Source organism: Physcomitrium patens, chromosome 12 (assembly GCF_059467195.1).
Source record: "Physcomitrium patens ecotype Gransden chromosome 12, ASM5946719v1, whole genome shotgun sequence".
In the NCBI taxonomy this organism is placed as follows: domain Eukaryota; kingdom Viridiplantae; phylum Streptophyta; class Bryopsida; order Funariales; family Funariaceae; genus Physcomitrium; species Physcomitrium patens.
In genome coordinates, this window is record NC_143421.1 from 6259538 (window position 1) to 6279647 (window position 20110).

General features: G+C 32.7%; 1 long non-coding RNA gene across 1 annotated transcript; it reads right to left on the reverse strand.

The window, feature by feature from the left end:
- Positions 1-12025: 12025 nt before the first annotated feature.
- On the reverse strand, positions 12026-13293 carry LOC149988019 (uncharacterized). Its single transcript, XR_016505653.1, has 2 exons — positions 12748-13293; positions 12026-12306 (listed from the first exon to the last, which is right to left on the reverse strand). It is a non-coding gene; the product is annotated as an uncharacterized LOC149988019 (long non-coding RNA).
- Between the last annotated feature and the right edge of the window lie 6817 nt (positions 13294-20110).

Sequence of the window (20110 nt, forward strand, 5' to 3'; positions counted from 1 at the left end):
TTTTTGTAAAATCTACGATTTAAAATTTGATACTATTTGGATTATTGGATTTTTTAGGCATATACAAAATTTTGTAATAATCTAATGGTGTGGTTTATAGATATCTGATTTTTAGCACAAGAAGATTTTGGAAGTTGGCAGTTTGGGATTGGATAGGGTTTCTATGATATCTGGAGATCTACTAGTTGGATCAAGGTGAAATTCAACATGGTCTTGAAGGACGTGAAGATCAAGTTGAACACTAATTTTGAGTCAAATTTAAGAATTGGAGAAGGAAAAATCACACATAGGATTTTTGCTTCTCTTTTCATGTTGGTGGCCGAGTGATATAAGTGCAATTTTTGGAGGTTTTTTTACAATCTATAAGTTGGATTGGGCTGAAAATTCTTGATCATATAGGAGACTTATATTGACAATTGTATGAAAAATTTCACATCAAGTGGATGGTCAGATTAGAAATTACAGCTTGTTAAAGGTCACTAATTAGGATTGGGACTTATAAGAAAAATCTAAATTTCTTAAATATAAAAGTAACAAGATAATTGAGGCCACTAAGAAGAGTTTTTTTTAGGACTTTTTAATTGATAAATGGATTATATTCTTTTCATATGGATGAAACTTATTAGGATTTCTTGGATACTTGTAAAACACAACCTTACCTTCCACAGCTAGGTGCCTGGTGCATTCTTAAATAAGACAACACATCATACAACACCATGATGTAATTGTGGGGCATTTGCAGCAAATACGTAATAAGGTCTATAATCACCTACTTTCAATGTATTGTAGGTAGTGGAATTGGCTATAATAATCTATGAAATGCTATATTACCTACTTTGTTATATTGACATAACTTGCAAAAGCACACAAAAGTTTAAACATCATAATCCAAACTTGCCCAAAATCATGTCTTTGAAATCCATTCTAGAATCTTGTTGTACCTCAAATGTCTTGATATTGAAATATCATGTCTCTCTTAAAGTATGTACATCTAAAATATAATATTATCAAATACATAAATTTACTTCTTGAAATAGAGCAAGCCATTATTAAAATAATAATCTTGATATTATACATCACTTATCTTTAGTCCATTGATAGTCATCTTGAAATAAACATCATAATAAGTAGCTTCATTCTATTTCAATTTTTTAGTTGGAATTGAAATGATACTTCTAATGGTAGCAACTTTTGTCTTATCGTCCGATTTGTGCTTCAAGTTTGGTTTGCATAATAAGGTGTTCACCACAATGTGTTGTTGTCTTTGTTTATATTGAAGTTGAATGTCAAAAAGTTCCAATTTTTCTTTCCAATAATAATGTTGTGATTTTATATTTTTTAAATGAATTATATAATAAAGACTAATGATGAGTCCAAACAGTCACTAAATTTTTTAACATATAGTGTGGCTATATCTTTGTGACATGTATAATTGCTAATGGCTCTCAATTACATGCAAAGTAATTGTGCTTTGTCCTTTTGAGCTTGCATGATTTATACGCTTTAGGTTGAAGACCCCTATCAAGGTCTTCTTAAAGAACCACTCTAATAGCAAAGTTGAAAGCATCAATATTAAGTGTATATGGAAGATTGAAATTATATAATTGTAATATTAGAAGAATAATGAGTGCTTCCTTCAACTTATTAAAGGCTCTTTTTTATTCCAATTTTCATTCAAATGGAGCATTCTTCTCCAATAGGCTTATTAGTGAGGCAATAATATGTACAAATTTTTGAACAAAATGGCAATAATATCTAGTAAGACCTAAGAATGAAGAAACTTCTTAAGTATCCTTGGAAATTTGCCATTTTTCCATTACTTCCATCTTATCATATTCCATGCACATACCTTGGGAAGACATAATATGCTCCAAAAAGTTGACTTCTCACTTCTAAATTTCATACTTTGATTGCTTGCAATAGAAGCAACTATCTTATAGCGACTACAATCCTTGCTATAAAAGCTGCTCATGCTTCTCAAAGATTTTACTATAGAATAAGATATTATCAATGAAGATAATTACACACTTGTTGAAAAAGTCTCAAAACAATCTGTTCATGTAACATATGAAGCATATTCGAGCATTGGTAAGGCCAAAAGATAAAACAAGCCAATCAAAATATCCATAACATGTATAAAAGGCCATCTTTTTAATATCTACTTTTATAATAGATATTTGGTAATAGCTACTCTAAAGGTCCAATTTGCTAAAGATGGTTATACCTCAAAGTTGGTCAAAAAGATCATCCACATATAGTAGTGGATATGCATTCTTAATAGTCTACTTTTTCAAGCCTTGATAGTTGATACAAAGCCAAAGTCTACTATCTTTTTTAGATATAAAGACTATAAGTTCTTTCTTTAGTGACGTGCTTTTTTAAATAAGGGCTTTTTTTAAGAGTTCATATAATGACTTTTGTAACTTTTCAAGTTCATTTGGTACTAGGCAATAAATTAGCTGACTTATTAGTTTGGCCCAAAGCAATAGTTCTATTTGAAAGGAGAGACGTCAATCAAGTAGCACGCCACTAAATAATTCAATTAGAAAGACATCTCAATATTCGTATATGAATTGCTCTACTCATTTTACTCCATTGGCTATCTTTCCTACTATTAACGTAATATTTAGAACTACCATATATACTTATTACTTATGATGTATTTGCTTTTTTATAACAGTCATCTCTACAAATAAGCATTTAATTACAGATCATTTTTCTACCTCATTCAATGCAGAGGTACAAAGAATTACCTTATGTCTACCATCTTTGAAAGAGATTGTCCTTACTAACCAATCAACTTGCTTCTTTCCCACTGTTAGCCATGGCATATCAAGGATAATATCATATTTGAGCTTTGTTATCATAAACTTCTCCCTTAAGGTATAGATATCACTCAACTTTAATTTTTTTTTTTCACATATCTTATTCAATATATTATTTTGGTGGTATACTAGATATATACTTCCTCTTTTGATCACTTTGATTTTAATTCCAAGTCGGTTGTCAAATCTAATTAAGATGTAATTTTTTGTAGAGTCACAATCCATAAGTACTTGATATAACTATCCTCTTAGTCGACCCATTAGGTATACTAGCTGACCCTTTTGATAATTATCTAAGGCCATGTTATTTATCTTTGAGATATAGTAGCTATTTCTAATATTAACCATTAATATCTTTATTGAAGAGCTTTATTTCTTTTTTGACTATAAAAACATTGTCAATTTGGAAACATAAGAACTTGAATTGGGAGACATAATCTTGCATTGACCTAGATTGTGTAAGATTAATCAACTAATCATGTGCTATCTTCTTTGCATTGATGGACCAAAATTGACTCCTAAACTCATTCTCAAATTTCTTCTAGTCACAAAGTCCATCTTGAGCTTTATAGCTTTGAATTTGATGTCACCATTAAGTGATAGCTATACTTCTCAAATAGTTGGCTACATATATAATTTCTTCAATGGTGTTTGTTCCAAATAGTTCAAAGTATTATCATATGCTGAAGAACCATTGGCATACATCTTCTTGCCTTGAAGTCGTAGAGTATGTACCAGACTTACTGAATTTCAATCTAGCAGATATCGACTTTTTTATCCTAAAAGCTTCCATTTGTTCTTGTAGAGTAGCTATTTTGTCTAGAAGGTGATATATTTGAGTTTCCATCTGGGATTGCTTTATCATATCTTCCGTGTTGCAATTTCTTTATTAAAATCTGTTAATGTATTGCCTTCTCCTCTTCTAGTTGACTTCTTAAAAATAACTCATGGTAACTCCAAAATAGTATTTGATGTCACCATAACAATTGACCTCCAACTAGATTCTCCCACAAAAGAATGCCTTAGTGACTCAATTTCACTCATTTTTAAAGTCTTTTCTTAAAAGACCTTTCTCTATCTCATTGATTGTACTCCTTCTACAGACTCTCCTGTGTTTCTCAAAAATACGTCACCATTAGTGATTGACGACCTTTCTTCTATCCACTCTGACATTATAAAGGAAATTTACATTGAAGATTGTCTCCCATACATCATTTCTAATTTCTATATATACAAAATTGACTTTTCACTGCATGCAGTAATTTCTAATTTTGTTATTAACTAAACTCACCGTTTTAACTTCTTTACATACCGTCCATTATCGCAATCTTCTTTTTCTATTTTAAGTCTACGTTGTATCTTACAATCCTCTTGACTAAAATATGGTTGCTTCTTTATATTATCCAACAGGGTGTTCACTTGTGTGCTTCATCATTTCTTATTGCTTGATCTTGTAGAATCGGTAATAGATATGAAAGTGTTGGACTTATGTTTGGTTTACACAACTGGTAGTGTCGGTACGTGGATAATCCGTTTTCTAGGAGAACTGTAGCTGAGAATGAAATCTTGTCACACCTGAATCGGTTAGACTTTCTGGGACCTTTGTGTTGTTGGAACTGAGGAACTCTTTGCATCTTGTGAAATGAAGCGTCTGCGCCTGATACCTTCTGCTATTTTCAGCGGAAGACAACTTCTGCAGCGAAGATGTGAACATTGCGCAGTTAGGTTCTGCCGTTCTTAGTTAGTTCATGATCACGTCTGAGATGAGAAGAGCCGAGAAATTCTCGTGCTTTCATTCTTATGGACTAACTCCAGCACTTGCCGACCGATACTCAACCTAGTCTGCTTACAAAAACTTGTAATTTTTTGCGATTATACGTCGTCGACAGAACGTTTTAGAATGTCGTGAGATCATACTTGTAACCTGGTATTTGAGTTGCCTCAACAGAGTCAGGAAGATGGCGTCCACAATGCTGACGTTCACAGTGACCATTGTGAACGTCAATGCAGCCGTATTGAGTATGGCTGTGTTGGCGAATGCGGAGGCGCCCAAGTCTGCTCCAGCACCAGTCCAAAGTGCTGGAGTCCACACTGTTCAAGTGCTATCAATTCATGAGCTCAGAGACATGTTGGAGTTGTTAGTGATTATAATGTTTTCATTGAAATTTGATTTATAACATTTCACAAAGAACATGTTTCCTATATTAAAATAATTTTTTAATATTAGCTTATATTTAATACAAATAAAATAAAATTTAAATTTAAAAAATTAATATATATATATATATATATATATAAAAGTTTAAATATGTATATATATTTATATATTTTTTTTATTTTTTAAAATATATTTAAGAAAAAAATTAAAATTTATAAAATCAAAATTCCATTGATTTTTTTAATTCGTATTTTATGTATTTTTAGAATTTAAATATAAATATATATTTATATTATTTATATATTATAAATAATGATATTTTAAAATAAATTTATACCAAAGAAAGAATTATAAAACTATCTATAGTTATTACATGATAATATTTGTTGCATATTTAATATGTATATACATATATTATTAATTATTTTTATGAAAAATTATTTTTAAAAAAAATTATTTGACTTCTTAATGTTACATATAAAAAAAAATAGGATACACAAAAAATATAAACAAAGATATAAATAGAATGTAATCTTCATTGGACTTGCTTTGTTTTATAACAAAAAAAATTTTGATTTATTATTTTAGTTTTGATGGATGTTGATGAAAAGTATTAATCTTTTTTGTTGCATTTGCAAGATTTATAGATGGCTTTCATGTGCATTTAGTGATATCATATTCATATAAAAAGGTAGTGATAGGAAGTATTTGGTGTAAAACCAATACAATGTGATAAAGAAAAAGAAGAATGAGATGAAATTATTTCATAAATGTTACAATTATATAGCCCTATATGGATTAAGAGGTTCAATTATCTAGTTTTGTAGATGAATGAAGATACTTGTTATTCTCAATCCTACAATATCTTTTATTTAAGGTCATTTGTAATCTTCCAACTTCTAACATCTTCAACCAATAGTGCTTATCATGTTTTGACTTATGTTGTCTATGGCCAAAGTGTCTTGTCTTCCAATACTTCTTTTTATACTCATTCTTCTATACTTGTATTTTTACTACCCATTTCATTATTAACTTGTAATACGGCTAGACTATCAAAGAGGAGAATCTAAAAGAAGATACATAAAAAAATGAGATAAGTATAAAAAAGATGTGACAAAATGATAGTACTATATATATATATATATATATATATATATATATTCAAGAAAAAATAAGAATGGCTATTACCAAAGACTAAACATTTAGAGACTTTTAAAACAAGACTAGAAGCAATAAAGGAGTTGTTAAGATTGAAGAAGGTTTCACTCTTGCTTCTATATATATTATCTAAGAGCTATGTGGCAATATTCTATAGGACCTCTAATAATTGTCTAATTTGCAAGACATAGGCCTTAACTTGCAAGGTAAGTTTCATATATGTATCTCACATTATTAGCTTATACTACAAATTATTAATATGTGTAATATGTGACTAGCTTATTGGCTAAGTTTGTAACCTATCATCATCTATAGACATGTATAAAGGTGAAACCATGTCTATAAAGCTTCTATGAAGCTTTTTTATAAGATATTATGAAACTGATCTACTTTTATTTACTTCTATTTATTTATATTATCTAAATAGCTATTAAAATAAATATGTGTGTGACATAGATTCTTGATTTTTTGTATCTACTTACAAGATTTTTTTAAATTTTTGATTTCATGACTTATTGTCTCAATATCTCTCAAAGAAATGTTTCATCTTTGTTTTCTACAAGCTTAAGTTCTTATTTTGTCACATAGCTTTATTTATTCTTCTATTAGTATTCTTTGTAGTGATGGTGTTGTTGATACAGATGAAGTAGTATCAAAGACAAAAGTGACTTCTATTACAACTTTGATAGTTAAACATAATTTTTTAAGTATTCAAAAATATTCATCCTAAAAACTCTACATTATTTTATAAGATTATAATCCTAAAATCTACACTACTTAAGAAAATTATAGAAAATAGATTGAAGAATACAACAAAGCAAAATACAAGAGTTTTTAAACTCTTTAGGAGGAAAATAATAGTTGTAAGCTAGATAAAGTATAGTTAATTTCTTCAAGTGTTTTGAAACTAAACTTTGATTTGAAATTTTTGAATTTAATCTTGCTCAAGGTTTTATTAAGATATGTACTAATTGATTTGTAATTTTAATAAAATTTAGTCTTATTATATTTTCTTTAATTTTTTGTGGTATAAAATGCTAATCTATTTTACAATATTTTATCTTATCAAAAAGAACTATGTTCTTTTTTATTTTTAAATTACTTTAATTATTACACCAAATTTTCATTAGCTTCTTTTTTCTTAGTTTTAGCTTGTTTGCTAGTCGTATTAGATAAATTGCTTCACATGTGCACTTCGTTAGAGCTCAATACTTGAATTTATATGAAGATTTTAATGTTCATTTTTTTTTTTAAACACTAAGTTATAAGTATGGAGCAATTTGTGCTATTTGAAATTTAGTCATTTAAATCTTCTTTGTAGTTTGCATTCAAAAATTCTTAAAGTTGGTCATCCTGTGATTGCAAGAACCAAAGACCAAAAGATGGATTTTTACTGAGATACTTAATAATTTATTGTATAGCATCTAAGTGAGGTTGTTGTGAATTATGCATATATTGGTAAATAAGAGAGATCAAAAAATTGATATTTGGTCTTATTTTCATAAAATAAAGAAGCTAGCCAACAAGAACTTGATATTTTGAGGTATTCATTGGAGGAATTTCAATTTGTTTGTGAAGTTTAAGGTGAAGTGAATATAGAACAAGTTTGTGAATAGAATAGTTATATTTTTGAAGGATAGAGTGAGCATTATTAGTTTGGTATAAGAATATATTGCAAAATGGTTGGAGTATTTGGACACTAAGAAAATTATACATTAAATAAAAATATTTTAGTTCAAATTCTTTGTATAGATTTATTTTGAAAGAAGTAGCATAGGCAATTTTGAATTTGATAAGAAGTCAAAATATAAGACAAGGATAGTAATAAAAATTTTGTTGCAAATAAAATAAATGTTGGAGTTGGCATAAGTCTTAATTATAATGTGGCAATAGAGATATGCCTCAATGTAGGCATACCATGCTTAGGAGCTTTGGCAAAGACCATTAAAAGATTGTAATAGGTGGCATATTAAGTATTCTTTGCCAAAGACAACACAACTTAATTGTTGTAGCATATATATGGTATCATTAAGATCCTTGGTTAAAAAATAGGTAATAACACTTAGGTGATAAATAGATCAACTTTGATAAGCTGCAATTGTTGTGATGAATTAAATTAACTTCCAGCAAAGAATGAAAGCAAATTTTTTCTGATAGTTGATAGCATAGATTTGTTCATTATCTTTGGTTACAATTCTTATTTTGAATATTGATTTTATTACTGGATAATTATTTGAACTAAGTTTATGTTTAAAAATCTAATAAGTAATGATGGATCATACATCTAATGGTAGAAGTATTAATGTCAATTTTTTTCTTTTTCTTTAGATGAATCAAAGTTCAAAGACTTTAGCTTTGATCTAATATTTATTAAAACATACTTTCTAAAAAGCATGTTTTAATAAAGGGCATAGTTTCTAAAAAAAAAAATGCTTTTAGAAGGCCAATAAAAAATTTATAAAAATTAAGGGATATATAGCGTTGAAGAAGATTATATGGCTGTATGGAGTATTGAAGTAGAGGCGGAGGTGGCATTATTATATTCCGTGAAGTTTGCTTGAAAATACATTGGACACCTAGCTGTAGAAGGTAAAATTGAAATAACAAAAATAAGATCCTAAAAACTCTAAAAGAATCCTAAATAAACTCTAATTAAATCTTAAATTTTTTAATTAAATTTTTAAAAAATCCAAAAAAGTCTTCAAGAAATTACATAAAAAGCATAAAAAATCATTAATTAATCTTAAAATTATATATATATTCTTAAAGAAATAATTAAAAAAATAAATAAACAATAAAATAAAAACCTTTTAAAATAATAAAAATATTTTTTTAAAAAAAATTTTAATCAAATCTCAATCAAATTTTAGTAAAATTCTAAATAAATACTAAATAAATTTTAAATTCTAATCAAGTCTTAAATCCTAAATCAAATTTTAATAAAATTCTAAATTATAAAATAAATCCTATTCAAATATTAATCCAAATCCTAATCAAATTCTAAATTCTAAACGAAATCTTAACGAAATCCTAATTAAACCTTAAATATTAAATAAACTCTTAATCAATTCTATAGAAAATTGAAATCTAAATAATTAATAATATAATTATTGATTTTGACTCAAAATTTGTAAAATTTTTAATTATTAAGTTAAAAATAAGTATAAAAAATTTGAAAATGATTGAACTAATCAAATAAAAGATAAATCCTAAAATCTGCTTAAGTGATGCATGGCCTTCTTCTCCATCTTTGATGCCAATCTTTTAGTACCAATATCTTTTAATTGCACTATTTAATGGCTTTTAAATTTTGTGTAATTATTTAAAATCAAGTTTGATATTATTTTACAAAATTTTAATTCAATACAATTAAAAAGTTGCTATGATTCACAAAAACCTTTACTTGTCCTTTAAATTCCAATTCTCAAGATCCCACTATATTTGAATTCCAATAACTTTAAAAAAAATACATTAAGATAAAAATTATAATTTAAATTTAATCCAACATTATTTAAGGTATCAAAAAAATTATTTTTAGGTCATTAAAAAATCTCATATAATTTTGCAAAGTATAACCATTTTATATTTCTTAAAATCTAAAGCAATTCCAAAATAATATTAATTTTGGAAAGCCTTTATAAGATCAATAAAAATTCAAATCATTCAAGATTAATGCCCAAAAAACCTTTTAATAAGTTTTTTTTTAAATCTTACTCTTCGATTAATCAAAGAACCTCAAAAATTGCCATAGATATATAATTTTAAGCCTTGGAATCTAATTTTAATCATGATTCATATCTAATCCTCTCCAAGTATCTATTCTTAGTATCTTAAGGTGATTTTTGCTAAAAACTACTTTAAGCTCTTCTTTTAAGATTTCTTTATTAATTATTTTTCTTATCCACTTTGATTTGCTTTATTTATGGCTCTATAAAATAAGTAAAAGTTATTTTTATTTAAATAAAACATTAATACTTATTAATTTTTATTACCTCCTTATTTATTATCTATATTTCTAAGATATTTTATAATAATATTTTTATTTGAGTTCTTTTATAATATATATATATATATATATATATATATTTTCATCTTATGGTTGTGTTACAATACAATAGCATTGTTGAAAATAAACAATATTATTATTGGTTATCAAATTCATTGGAGGTTTGTTAATGGTGGATGATAGTAATTGTTGGTTAAAACTTGATGACAACCATAAAGTTGATTTTTTTATGGATTTAGGTTTACTTTTGTTAAACATAAATATATCTAATCTTGATATTTTGGTGAATTTATTAATTATTTATTCTAATATTTTTAGCAAATTTTTTTTTGAAAAATATATGTCTTTGGAAAAAAATTCTCGCTTTTGAATTGAATCATGACATCTATATCTTTTGACATGGTTGTCAAAGCTTAAGTGAATATACAATAAGTTTTTGAGTATTAATTTGTTCTTTTATAATATTGCTTAATAGACATATATTATTTTACCAAAAGTATAAAGCTTGAATATGTTAATCTTTTATTTTAAAAACAGTTCATTAGAGTCTTATTAAGAGATAAATTTGAAATATATAGATTGGCAATATTGAACACAACATAAATTGATTCAAGTCAAAGATTATTGAGAAGATTATTTTTAGTAAGAAAATATTGAATAATATCTAATAAATTGGTTTGAAAAATACAACTTAAAAGTATAATTTATATTATTGGCAATTTTTAAGATATGTATCTTCTTACTTGTAAACTTTTCTACTTCTTTATAAAAATTTTAAAAATTATAAAAGACTTGGTTTTTTGCTAAAAAGAATTCAATCTATATATATATATTTTAAAATTATCAATAAATATAAGAAAATAATATGCTCCTTTTAAAGATCTTAGTCAAAACTATCTTATTTTATTGAAATAAATTAGTTGGACAATATTAGTTATTTTGGAGATTCTTACCTTTCATATTTTTAGTTGACTTTGTTTTTTTGAAAGATATGTTGAGTAGTTGAGGTCTCCTACCAAAATATTAGACAATCTTTTTATAGCTCTAGAGCTTATTATTTGATGCAATCCTTAAGAATAGAAGTGCCTAAGACATTGATACTAATGAGTAGCACTGAAATACTTCTTTAAGTTGCAAATTACTATGTAGATTGTTAGATTATACTTGACCTCCAAATAGTATTTCAATATATTTCCTTCCAATATATAAAGCCAATTAAAGCTATCTCGTTGTGTAGTAGTTAATATTTTTTCTACTTTGTCTTTAATTAAGTATTTTTTTTTTATCTAAGTTTAGTGTAATTCCTTTGTTTGCTAAAAAATCTATTGAAGTGAAAGCCATTGAGAAGAGTAAGGAAGACATTATTCTTGTCTCCATATATATTATGTAATTAAAGAGCTATGCAATAATATTTTATAGATTATACAACATGTATCCAATTTTTGTGACATGTGTTTAACTTACAATTCAAATTTTCCAAGTGTATGTAACATGACCAACTTGTAAAACAAATAGTCAATATGTACAACACATGGTCAATTTGTTGGCTAAATTTTTAACCTAAAAATCACCTACAAATATTTGTAAAGTCAAATCTACATCTATAAAACTTCTCTATAAGATATTATTAAATTTATTTACTTTTATTTTTATCTAATTATTCTTATCTTTTTAATTACTAATGCCAATGTTGATGTTTGTGACATATATTTATTAATAATATTAAATAAATATGAATATTTACCATGATATATCTTATTTTTGCATTGGACATATATATATATATATATATAAATTTAACATTTTATTTTATAAGTATATATATAGATATACAATTTTATTTTACTTCACAAAAAAATTCTTTATAAATTGGCAATAATAGTATAATTGCTAATATATTTACTAAAGCTTTACTTAAACACGAGCATTGTAATTGTATGGAATATTTTGGTGTATAATTCAAGAATAATACTACTTCTAAAACATTTCTTTGTTTACATTTTAATAGCTCTTAACAAACACATACATTTTTCAAGCTCCATCTTTATTTACAACTTCTAATTTAGATCTTTAGTAAGATATTAATTTTTTTTCTTACACATTTTCTTCATTTTCTTTAACACCTATAACATGCTCCAATCTATAACATGCTCCAACGCCTAGTTCATTACAATGTAGAGATGAACTCTAGAGAGGGAGAAAACAATAATTTCACCATACAACTATAGCGTTACAAAAATCAATCCACGGTTGAATTAAGCACAAACATCAGCTTGAAAAAAACCCTAGTGCAAAGATACATGTATTCTACAAACCACTCCAAGCAAAAAATTAGAAAAATTAGAAAAACGAAAAAATTCTAACAAGCAATAATAATGATAACAAACCCCCCATGAAAAAGCAACACGTACAGGACAAAAACATGGATGATTGCACCATCAATTTAAAGCATTCAAATGCAAAGAACTATGCCTTACACAAATCATCCCACCGGAAGTTAAGGAAAATTTTTAAAATAAAAAATAAAACCCTTAAAAGCAATTGAAAAATCCCCAAAAAATGAGATGCTCACTGTGGAAAGCGTGGATAATTGCACCTACCAAGTACTGAGCAGGTTGAGCAGAATGTCAGAATTGGCTTGTCTTGTTCGGAGACATTCGACGAATGCGTTGCACCGCCCAGTAGACAGGACAAAACGCACTTTCCCCTTGGCCTTTCACAAGCCTGGTCCCGAAGTTGACCCATCTGTGAAAGGCTGTTCATGAAAGCGGCCACGACCTAAAGTTTCCGTCGCAATTGTGCTCTTGACAACGAGCGGAAAACGGAGCAGCACAGCAAAAAGCACGGCACCCCTCGCCACCCATCCCCTGCAATCTGGGTTTCACTCCCTCCCCCCATAGCTCTCTGCCACTGTTTGGGTAAGCTCGACGTCGACGGACAGAGTAGCCACTGGACCCATCCGTCCGTCGCTTTCAATCACGGGTCCGTCTGAGTGGACGAAGAAAGTTGCTCTCCGACGTCACGTCGTCCGCCCTTTAAGGGGTTTCTGTCCACTTTCTACCAACCCTCGCTACTCTGTTGGTCATTCGTTCGTCGCTGTGGATGTCCCCTCTCGCTGTTGTGGCAGGGATATGATGTTCCCTCAATACACACAGCATTGCGAGCTTGGGGAACGCGCTCGGGAGCGTGAGTCATGTCCTGTTCCGAGCGTGAGTCATGTCCAGAGACCATGGTTCTAGATCCCCGGATGAGCTACTCCATTGTCGTGTCTTTGGTGGATATCCCGAGTGCTAAAGTCTGCACTCTTTTATTATTTGAACTTTAAATCCTAGTTTAGTTTAGAGTGGTTTTGAATTACCAAATAATGGTTAGTTAATAGGTTGGTGGTTCTATTTATAAATTTAAAAATTATTTCTAACCTTATCAAATGTTTGTTGATATAGAGATTGTTACCCACTTAAGGTGATTGCATCCACCTATAGATGTATTACCCACTCGAGAATTTTATACTTGCATGCAGATGATACTCACTAAAGTAACCCAATGGCATGACATTAGCAAAACAATAAGAAAGAATTATCAAGTTATGACAGTATCGCTGTCGTGTTGTAACACGAGTATACCATGAAAATATAAAAAAAGGGGACTTTTATTAAAGTTCAATCACCCCGTTATAGTCAGCCGAGGCATACTGAAATGCTCCGTTTGATTCCAATAACGGGAATCAGCAAAAAGGAAAAGGATCAATTCAACGACGGGTGAGCTTGGTTCGAAGGGCCAATTGGATCCAATTTCAAGACATCCAATCCAGGTCCTATTACAGGCCTCTTACCCAATATGAGACCTAACTTGGTCGAGCAACTGTCACGGACACAAAATACAGACTTGAAATCTAACAAGCAGTTCAAGAAGAAGTGGCAGAACTAGATTAAACAGATGAGTACAAGAACAACACCAGAAAGGTGAGCTAGAACTCCAAGAGATGTGTTGTCGAGACTGAAGAACCCTTCAGCCTCGACTCCTATATATACTACTGAATAGGAAGCTTCTCGAGCTACTTCCACTAACTAGGACGCTTCTCCAACAACTTCTACTAATTAGGAAACTTCTCGAGCAACTTCCTAGAATCTATCAGAATATTCTAGAACCTTCTAAGAATATTCTAGAACCTTCTAAGAGAATCTTTAGGGAATATTCTAAGAATCTTCTAGAACCTTCTAAAGGAATCTTTAGAGAATCTTTAGAGAATATTCTAGAAGAATATTCGAAGAATCTTCTAATGTATGTCCATGACATCACCTCTTCTTCTAACTTCGAGGTCTCCGAGAAGCAATGTTGTTATCAGTCAATACCAACGCAAGAAAATGAAAATCTGTCGCATCACATCCGCTATGAATTCCAATTGTTGTTCGCGAGGCAAATGATTCATCGGCCCTTGGAGCCAACGGTAGTGACCAACACCTTCAACCTCTGACCAAGCGTGGACTTCTGTGTCTTCATTGTGAAACTGTCCTCCAAACATACCTTCTGGCTGACCGTCGTAGGCAGGCTCGACCTCAAATATAATTACTAGCGATCTGTTGCTCGGTATCCTCCGACGTCGTCGTGGTGCAGGCGGTTCTTCATGTCGCGGTCGTCTTTGTGAGCTAGTCGCTTGAGATGACATAACAAGTGTAGTATCTTGACTATCCATGTCCAAAGGCTAAAATGATGAGAGCAAACTATAGTTGCTAATAAAGTTCTACACTATCGAACTATGGGTTTTGGAGGTGCCCTCCCCCCTTTTTATGCTACTTGATGGGCAAGCTTCAGCAAGAAGCTATCATTGAATCGGCTTAGGTTTATGAGGATATCGTTGATGAAATTCTTGTACCTTTTTTGGTGCATTGGCAAGATTTTCGGCACGCTCCCACGTTCGTTCATTGATGTCGTATCCACTCCAATGCACTAAATACTCCAATTTTCTCCTATTACGCCGTGAATCTAGTACCTTTTCCACCTCGTATTCCTCATGGTTTTCAATTTCGATACTTGGTGGCGGACTTTGTACTCTTTGGGGAAAAGCTGACTCTCGATAAGGTTCCAACAAAGACACGTGAAAGACTGGATGTACCTTCATAGTAGCTGGTAACTCCAGACGATATGCCATCGGATTGATCTGCTTCCCGATAACAAATGGCCCTAATTTCCGATAGTCCAATTTGTCACATGGCCGCTTGGTCTTGATATTCCGTCGAAGAAGCCATACTTTACTTCCAACTTTAAAAGTAGGCGCCTCATTTTGATATTTATCTGCAGATGTCTTGTAACTCTCTTGGGCAGATTGCAATTGAAGCTTCAACGTCGCTTGAAGCTCCGATAGTTGCTTCACAAATCCTTCAGCTGCTGGGTTGTTATTTGCTGAAGAACTCAATAAATCGAGCTTGGGGTGGTATCCGTAGTTGGAGAAGAATGGTGTTTGTTGAGTTGACGCATGAAGAGTGTTGTTGTATGCGAACTCAGCAAGCGGTAGATATGCAGTCCAATCATCTTGTTGATAGTTGATGCTGCATCGTAAATATTGCTCCAAAACTTGATTCACCCGCTCCGTTTGACCGTCAGTTTGAGGATGAAAAGCCGAAGAGAGCTTAATATCCACCTTCAATATCTCAAAGAGGGACCTCCAAAACTTGGATACAAACTGAGTACCTCGATCCGACACGATATCATCTGGTAGGCCATGATAACGATATATGTTATCAAGAAAGAGTCTTGTGGTGTCTTCACTTAACGATGTTTTCTTGCAAGGCACGAAATGCGCCATCTTTGTAAATCGATCCACCACAACAAAGATGCTGTCAAATGAATTCGATGGCGGTAGGTCCGTAATGAAGTCCATAGAAACTGAAGACCATGGTCGGTGCGGAATAGGCAATGGCTGGAGAAGTCCATACGGACGATGTCGAGGGATCTTGGATCTTGAACAAACATCACAAGAAAGGACAAATTCCTTCACATCCTTCCACATTTGAGGCCACCAAAAATCTCGTGAAATGAGCTCCAAAGTCTTGTTGAATCCAAAATGTCCCGCAGCTGGAAAGTCGTGGCGAGATTGAAGTACTCGGAGTCGAGTTGATCCTTTCGGGATATACAACCGCTCCTCAAAATACAGAAGATCTCCCTCCACCTTAAACTTGTCATTATCGACACGTTGTTTGATGTCAAGAGCTATAGAATCCTCAATGGTCGCAGTACGTACCTCGCTAAGGAAGCCGTCATCGATAGTTGCAACAGTAGCAAAAATCCTGAATTTTTCTGGTTTCAACAATGTTGTACATTGTTGATCAAACGCTGCTTCTCCAGCCTTTGGCGCAAGATACGATCTCCTCGATAATGCGTCAGATAATCCTTGCTGTTTTCCAGGGCGGTAGGTGATAATAAAGTCAAATCGTGATAGAGACATATTCCATCGAGCTTGACGACGATTCAAAATTCGAGCTGTCATGAAGTACTCCAAATTCTTGTGGTCCGTATAAACAGTCAATGGATGTGCAGCTCCTTCGAGGAAGTGACGCCACTCTTGGAAGGCATCCACTATAGCAAGCAGCTCTTTGTCGTGGATCTCGTAGTTGATCTCAGCAGTACAGAACTTTCGTGAATAGAACGCAACTGGGTGAAGCTTCTTGTCTATGCCCATCTGTGAAAGCACAGCTCCCAAAGCAAAATCTGAAGCATCGGTCTCTAAATAAAAAGCCTTTGCAAAGTCAGGGTGTACCAAGATTGGAGCCGTAGTGAATGCCGTCTTGAGATCTTGAAATGCTTTTGCTGCTTGTGATCCCCATTCGAGCTTGTCTTTGCTTGTTAGACGCGTGAGTGGTGCAGCAACTTGAGAATAATTCTTGATGAAGATCCGATAGAAGTTACCAAATCCAAGAAAACACTGAACATCTCTAACCGTCTTCGGAACTTTCCAAGATATAATTGCTTCTACCTTTTTTGGATCCATCTTCAAGCCCTCTGTAGTCGCAATGAAGCCCAAAAATTCCATCTCATTCTGGTGAAATTGACATTTCTCCAACTTGGCTTAGAGTCCTCGTTCGCGTAGTTTTTCAAGAACCAAACAAACGTGCTTCTCATGTTCTTCTTCATTCTTGGAAAATATCAAAATATCATCCAGATAGATGACAACAAAGTCATCGAGGTACTCCCGAAAGATGTCGTTCATCATATGCTGAAAGACCGCTGGAGCATTGGTAAGACCAAAAGGCATGACATTGTACTCAAAATGGCCATACCTTGTACGAAAGGCTGTCTTCCATTCATCTCCTTCTTTGATTCGCACAAGGTTGTAGGCTCCTCTTAAATCAATCTTTGTAAAAATCCTTGCACGTCCAAGTTGATCTAAGAGGCCGGAGATCAAAGGTAAGGGATAGCGATTTTTCTTGGTCACCTTGTTGAGTCCTCGGTAGTCCACGCACATCTGCAGTGAGGCATCCTTTTTCTTCACGAATAGGATTGGTGCTCCAGCTGGCGACTTTGAATGTCGAATAAAATTCTTGGCTAGATTCTCATCGATGTACTTCCGCAATTCTGCCAACTCCGTCTACGATAGGTTGTATATTGGACCAAAAGGTGGTTGCGCTCCTTCCTCTAAGTCTATGGCGCAATCATATGGTCGATGTTCTGGCAGTATATCGGCGTTCTTCTTCTGAAACACGTCTTCAAAATCCCTATATTGCTCTGGTATATTCGATGTTGAGATATTCTCGCCGCTAGTTGGAGCTGCATAAATGACAAAGGGTGCGCCTTCCTTGGACGATCTTAGGAACGCTCTCGCTCCAATAAACATGGATTTCTTCATGTAGGTTCTACCAACAGGTTTATTATTATTTTTTTCAGGAAATGTTATCCTTCGTAGCCTCCAATCAATGGACGGATTATGATCTTCTAACCAAGAAAGACCAAGGATAACAGGGCTTGATGGGGTTCTAATAATATTAAAAATAACGTGACTACTATGGTCCTTAAACACCACTTCTATAGGTTCTGATTCGTGGGTAACGTTGCCTGACAATAAGGGTCGTCCATCTATTACCTCTACGTGAACAGGTTTGGACTTCTGTACTAAACGGATCTTGTGGCGTTTAGCAAACTCTTCATCTAAAAAATAAGTAGATGCCCCCGAATCCAATAAAGCTAAAGTTTTTTTGTTTTTGAGGGCCTAAAAACAAAGGAATTATAAAACAACGGGCAGGTTGGACAGAGAAGGAGGAACCTGATTGTTGTCGTGATATTAGATTGTCCAGCCGCACGGTTCCTACTGTGGCTGGGCGTCGTCGTTTTTCGGAATCATCGCACTTCTAGTCTTGACAGGGTGCCAATTTTGCTTCTTTGGGCAATTTCCAACCTTGTGACCTTCTTCTCCACAGTACAAACATAATCCTTCCTCCATACGCCGTTTCTTCTCTGTTGGAGTAAGAGATCGGACACGCGCCGTGTCGATTTGCATGTCTGTTGCCTCCGAATGTGAGTTTAAGCTATTTGCAGACATAGTCACGTCGTAACGAGTCATTTGGTATCTTGGACGTTGGTCTTGGCGAAGCTGGAATAGGCGGTTGTCACACTTTACAGCTTGGCTAATAGCTTCGTTGAGCGTTTGAGGATCAGGAAGAGATAACAGCAAGTCCTTCACATCATCCTTCAAGCCCCAATAAAACTGACTCACCAACGCCTCTTCACCCCAATTAATGTCACTTGCCAATTGTCTAAAATCCGAGGCATAGACTGATGCAGAGCGTGTTCCTTGTCGTAGCGATCGGATCTTTGTTGTAGCCCATCGAACTTTATCATGCTCGCCAAATGCTTCTGCAAACGCCTCCAAGAACGTTTCAAAGTTGCTCAGGATTGGCGATCGCTTCTCGAACAAGGGAGTAAACCAAGACAGAGCTTGTGCTGTAAGCAAGGTTCCAACAAGCCCAACATGCGCTTCCTCCGTCGGATAACGTTCGGGCTGTAAAATTGTTATCAACTTGATTTGGTTGACAAAACCTCGAAACTTGGAACGAGTTCCATCAAACTTATCCGGAAGACTAACTCGAGGCTCCTTTCGTTGTAGGACTACTCGATCTTGTTGAAATGGAGGTAGAACTGCTTCTTTTGGCGCAGAAGTTTGAAGCTGATATGCTTTAGATGGCGCTATCCCAGATGCTCCATTGTTATGGAGTCCTACCATGACTCCTTCGATCTCTGTTGTCCTATGTGACAACGAGGCAAGAGCATTTATGATGGCGTCTAGTTTGGATTCCAAACTTTCAGCCATTTTAACGTCTTAACCTTCGGCTAACCTTCAGAAAGAAGAAAAAAGAGTTTTGACAAGAGGACAATATTGGTTCAGAGGAGAGTACTCCGCAACCTCTAAAATGCCTTAAGACTCCAAGATGAGGGGTAATCCACTCTCTCCAAGAAGAATAAGGCTCCAATATTGAGAAAGAAGACATATCAGTTTAGAGGAGGGTAATCCGCAACCTCTAAAACACTAGCACACCTTCAAGAAGAGGGGTAATCCACTCTCTAACAAGAAGGAACTAGCTCTGATACTAGTGAAAATGCAGTCTCGACAAACTGTCACGGACACAAAATACAGACTTGAAATCTAACAAGAAGTTCAAGAAGAAGTGGCAGAACTAGATTAAACAGATGAGTACAAGAACAACACCAGAAGGGTGAGCTAGAATTCCAAGAGATGTGTTGTCGAGACTGAAGAACCCTTCAGCCTCGACTCCTATATATACTACTGAATAGGAAGCTTCTCGAGCTACTTCCGCTAACTAGGACGCTTCTCCAACAACTTCTACTAATTAGGAAACTTCTCGAGCAACTTCCTAGAATCTATCAGAATATTCTAGAACCTTCTAAGAGAATCTTTAGGGAATATTCTAAGAATCTTCTAGAACCTTCTAAAGGAATCTTTAGAGAATCTTTAGA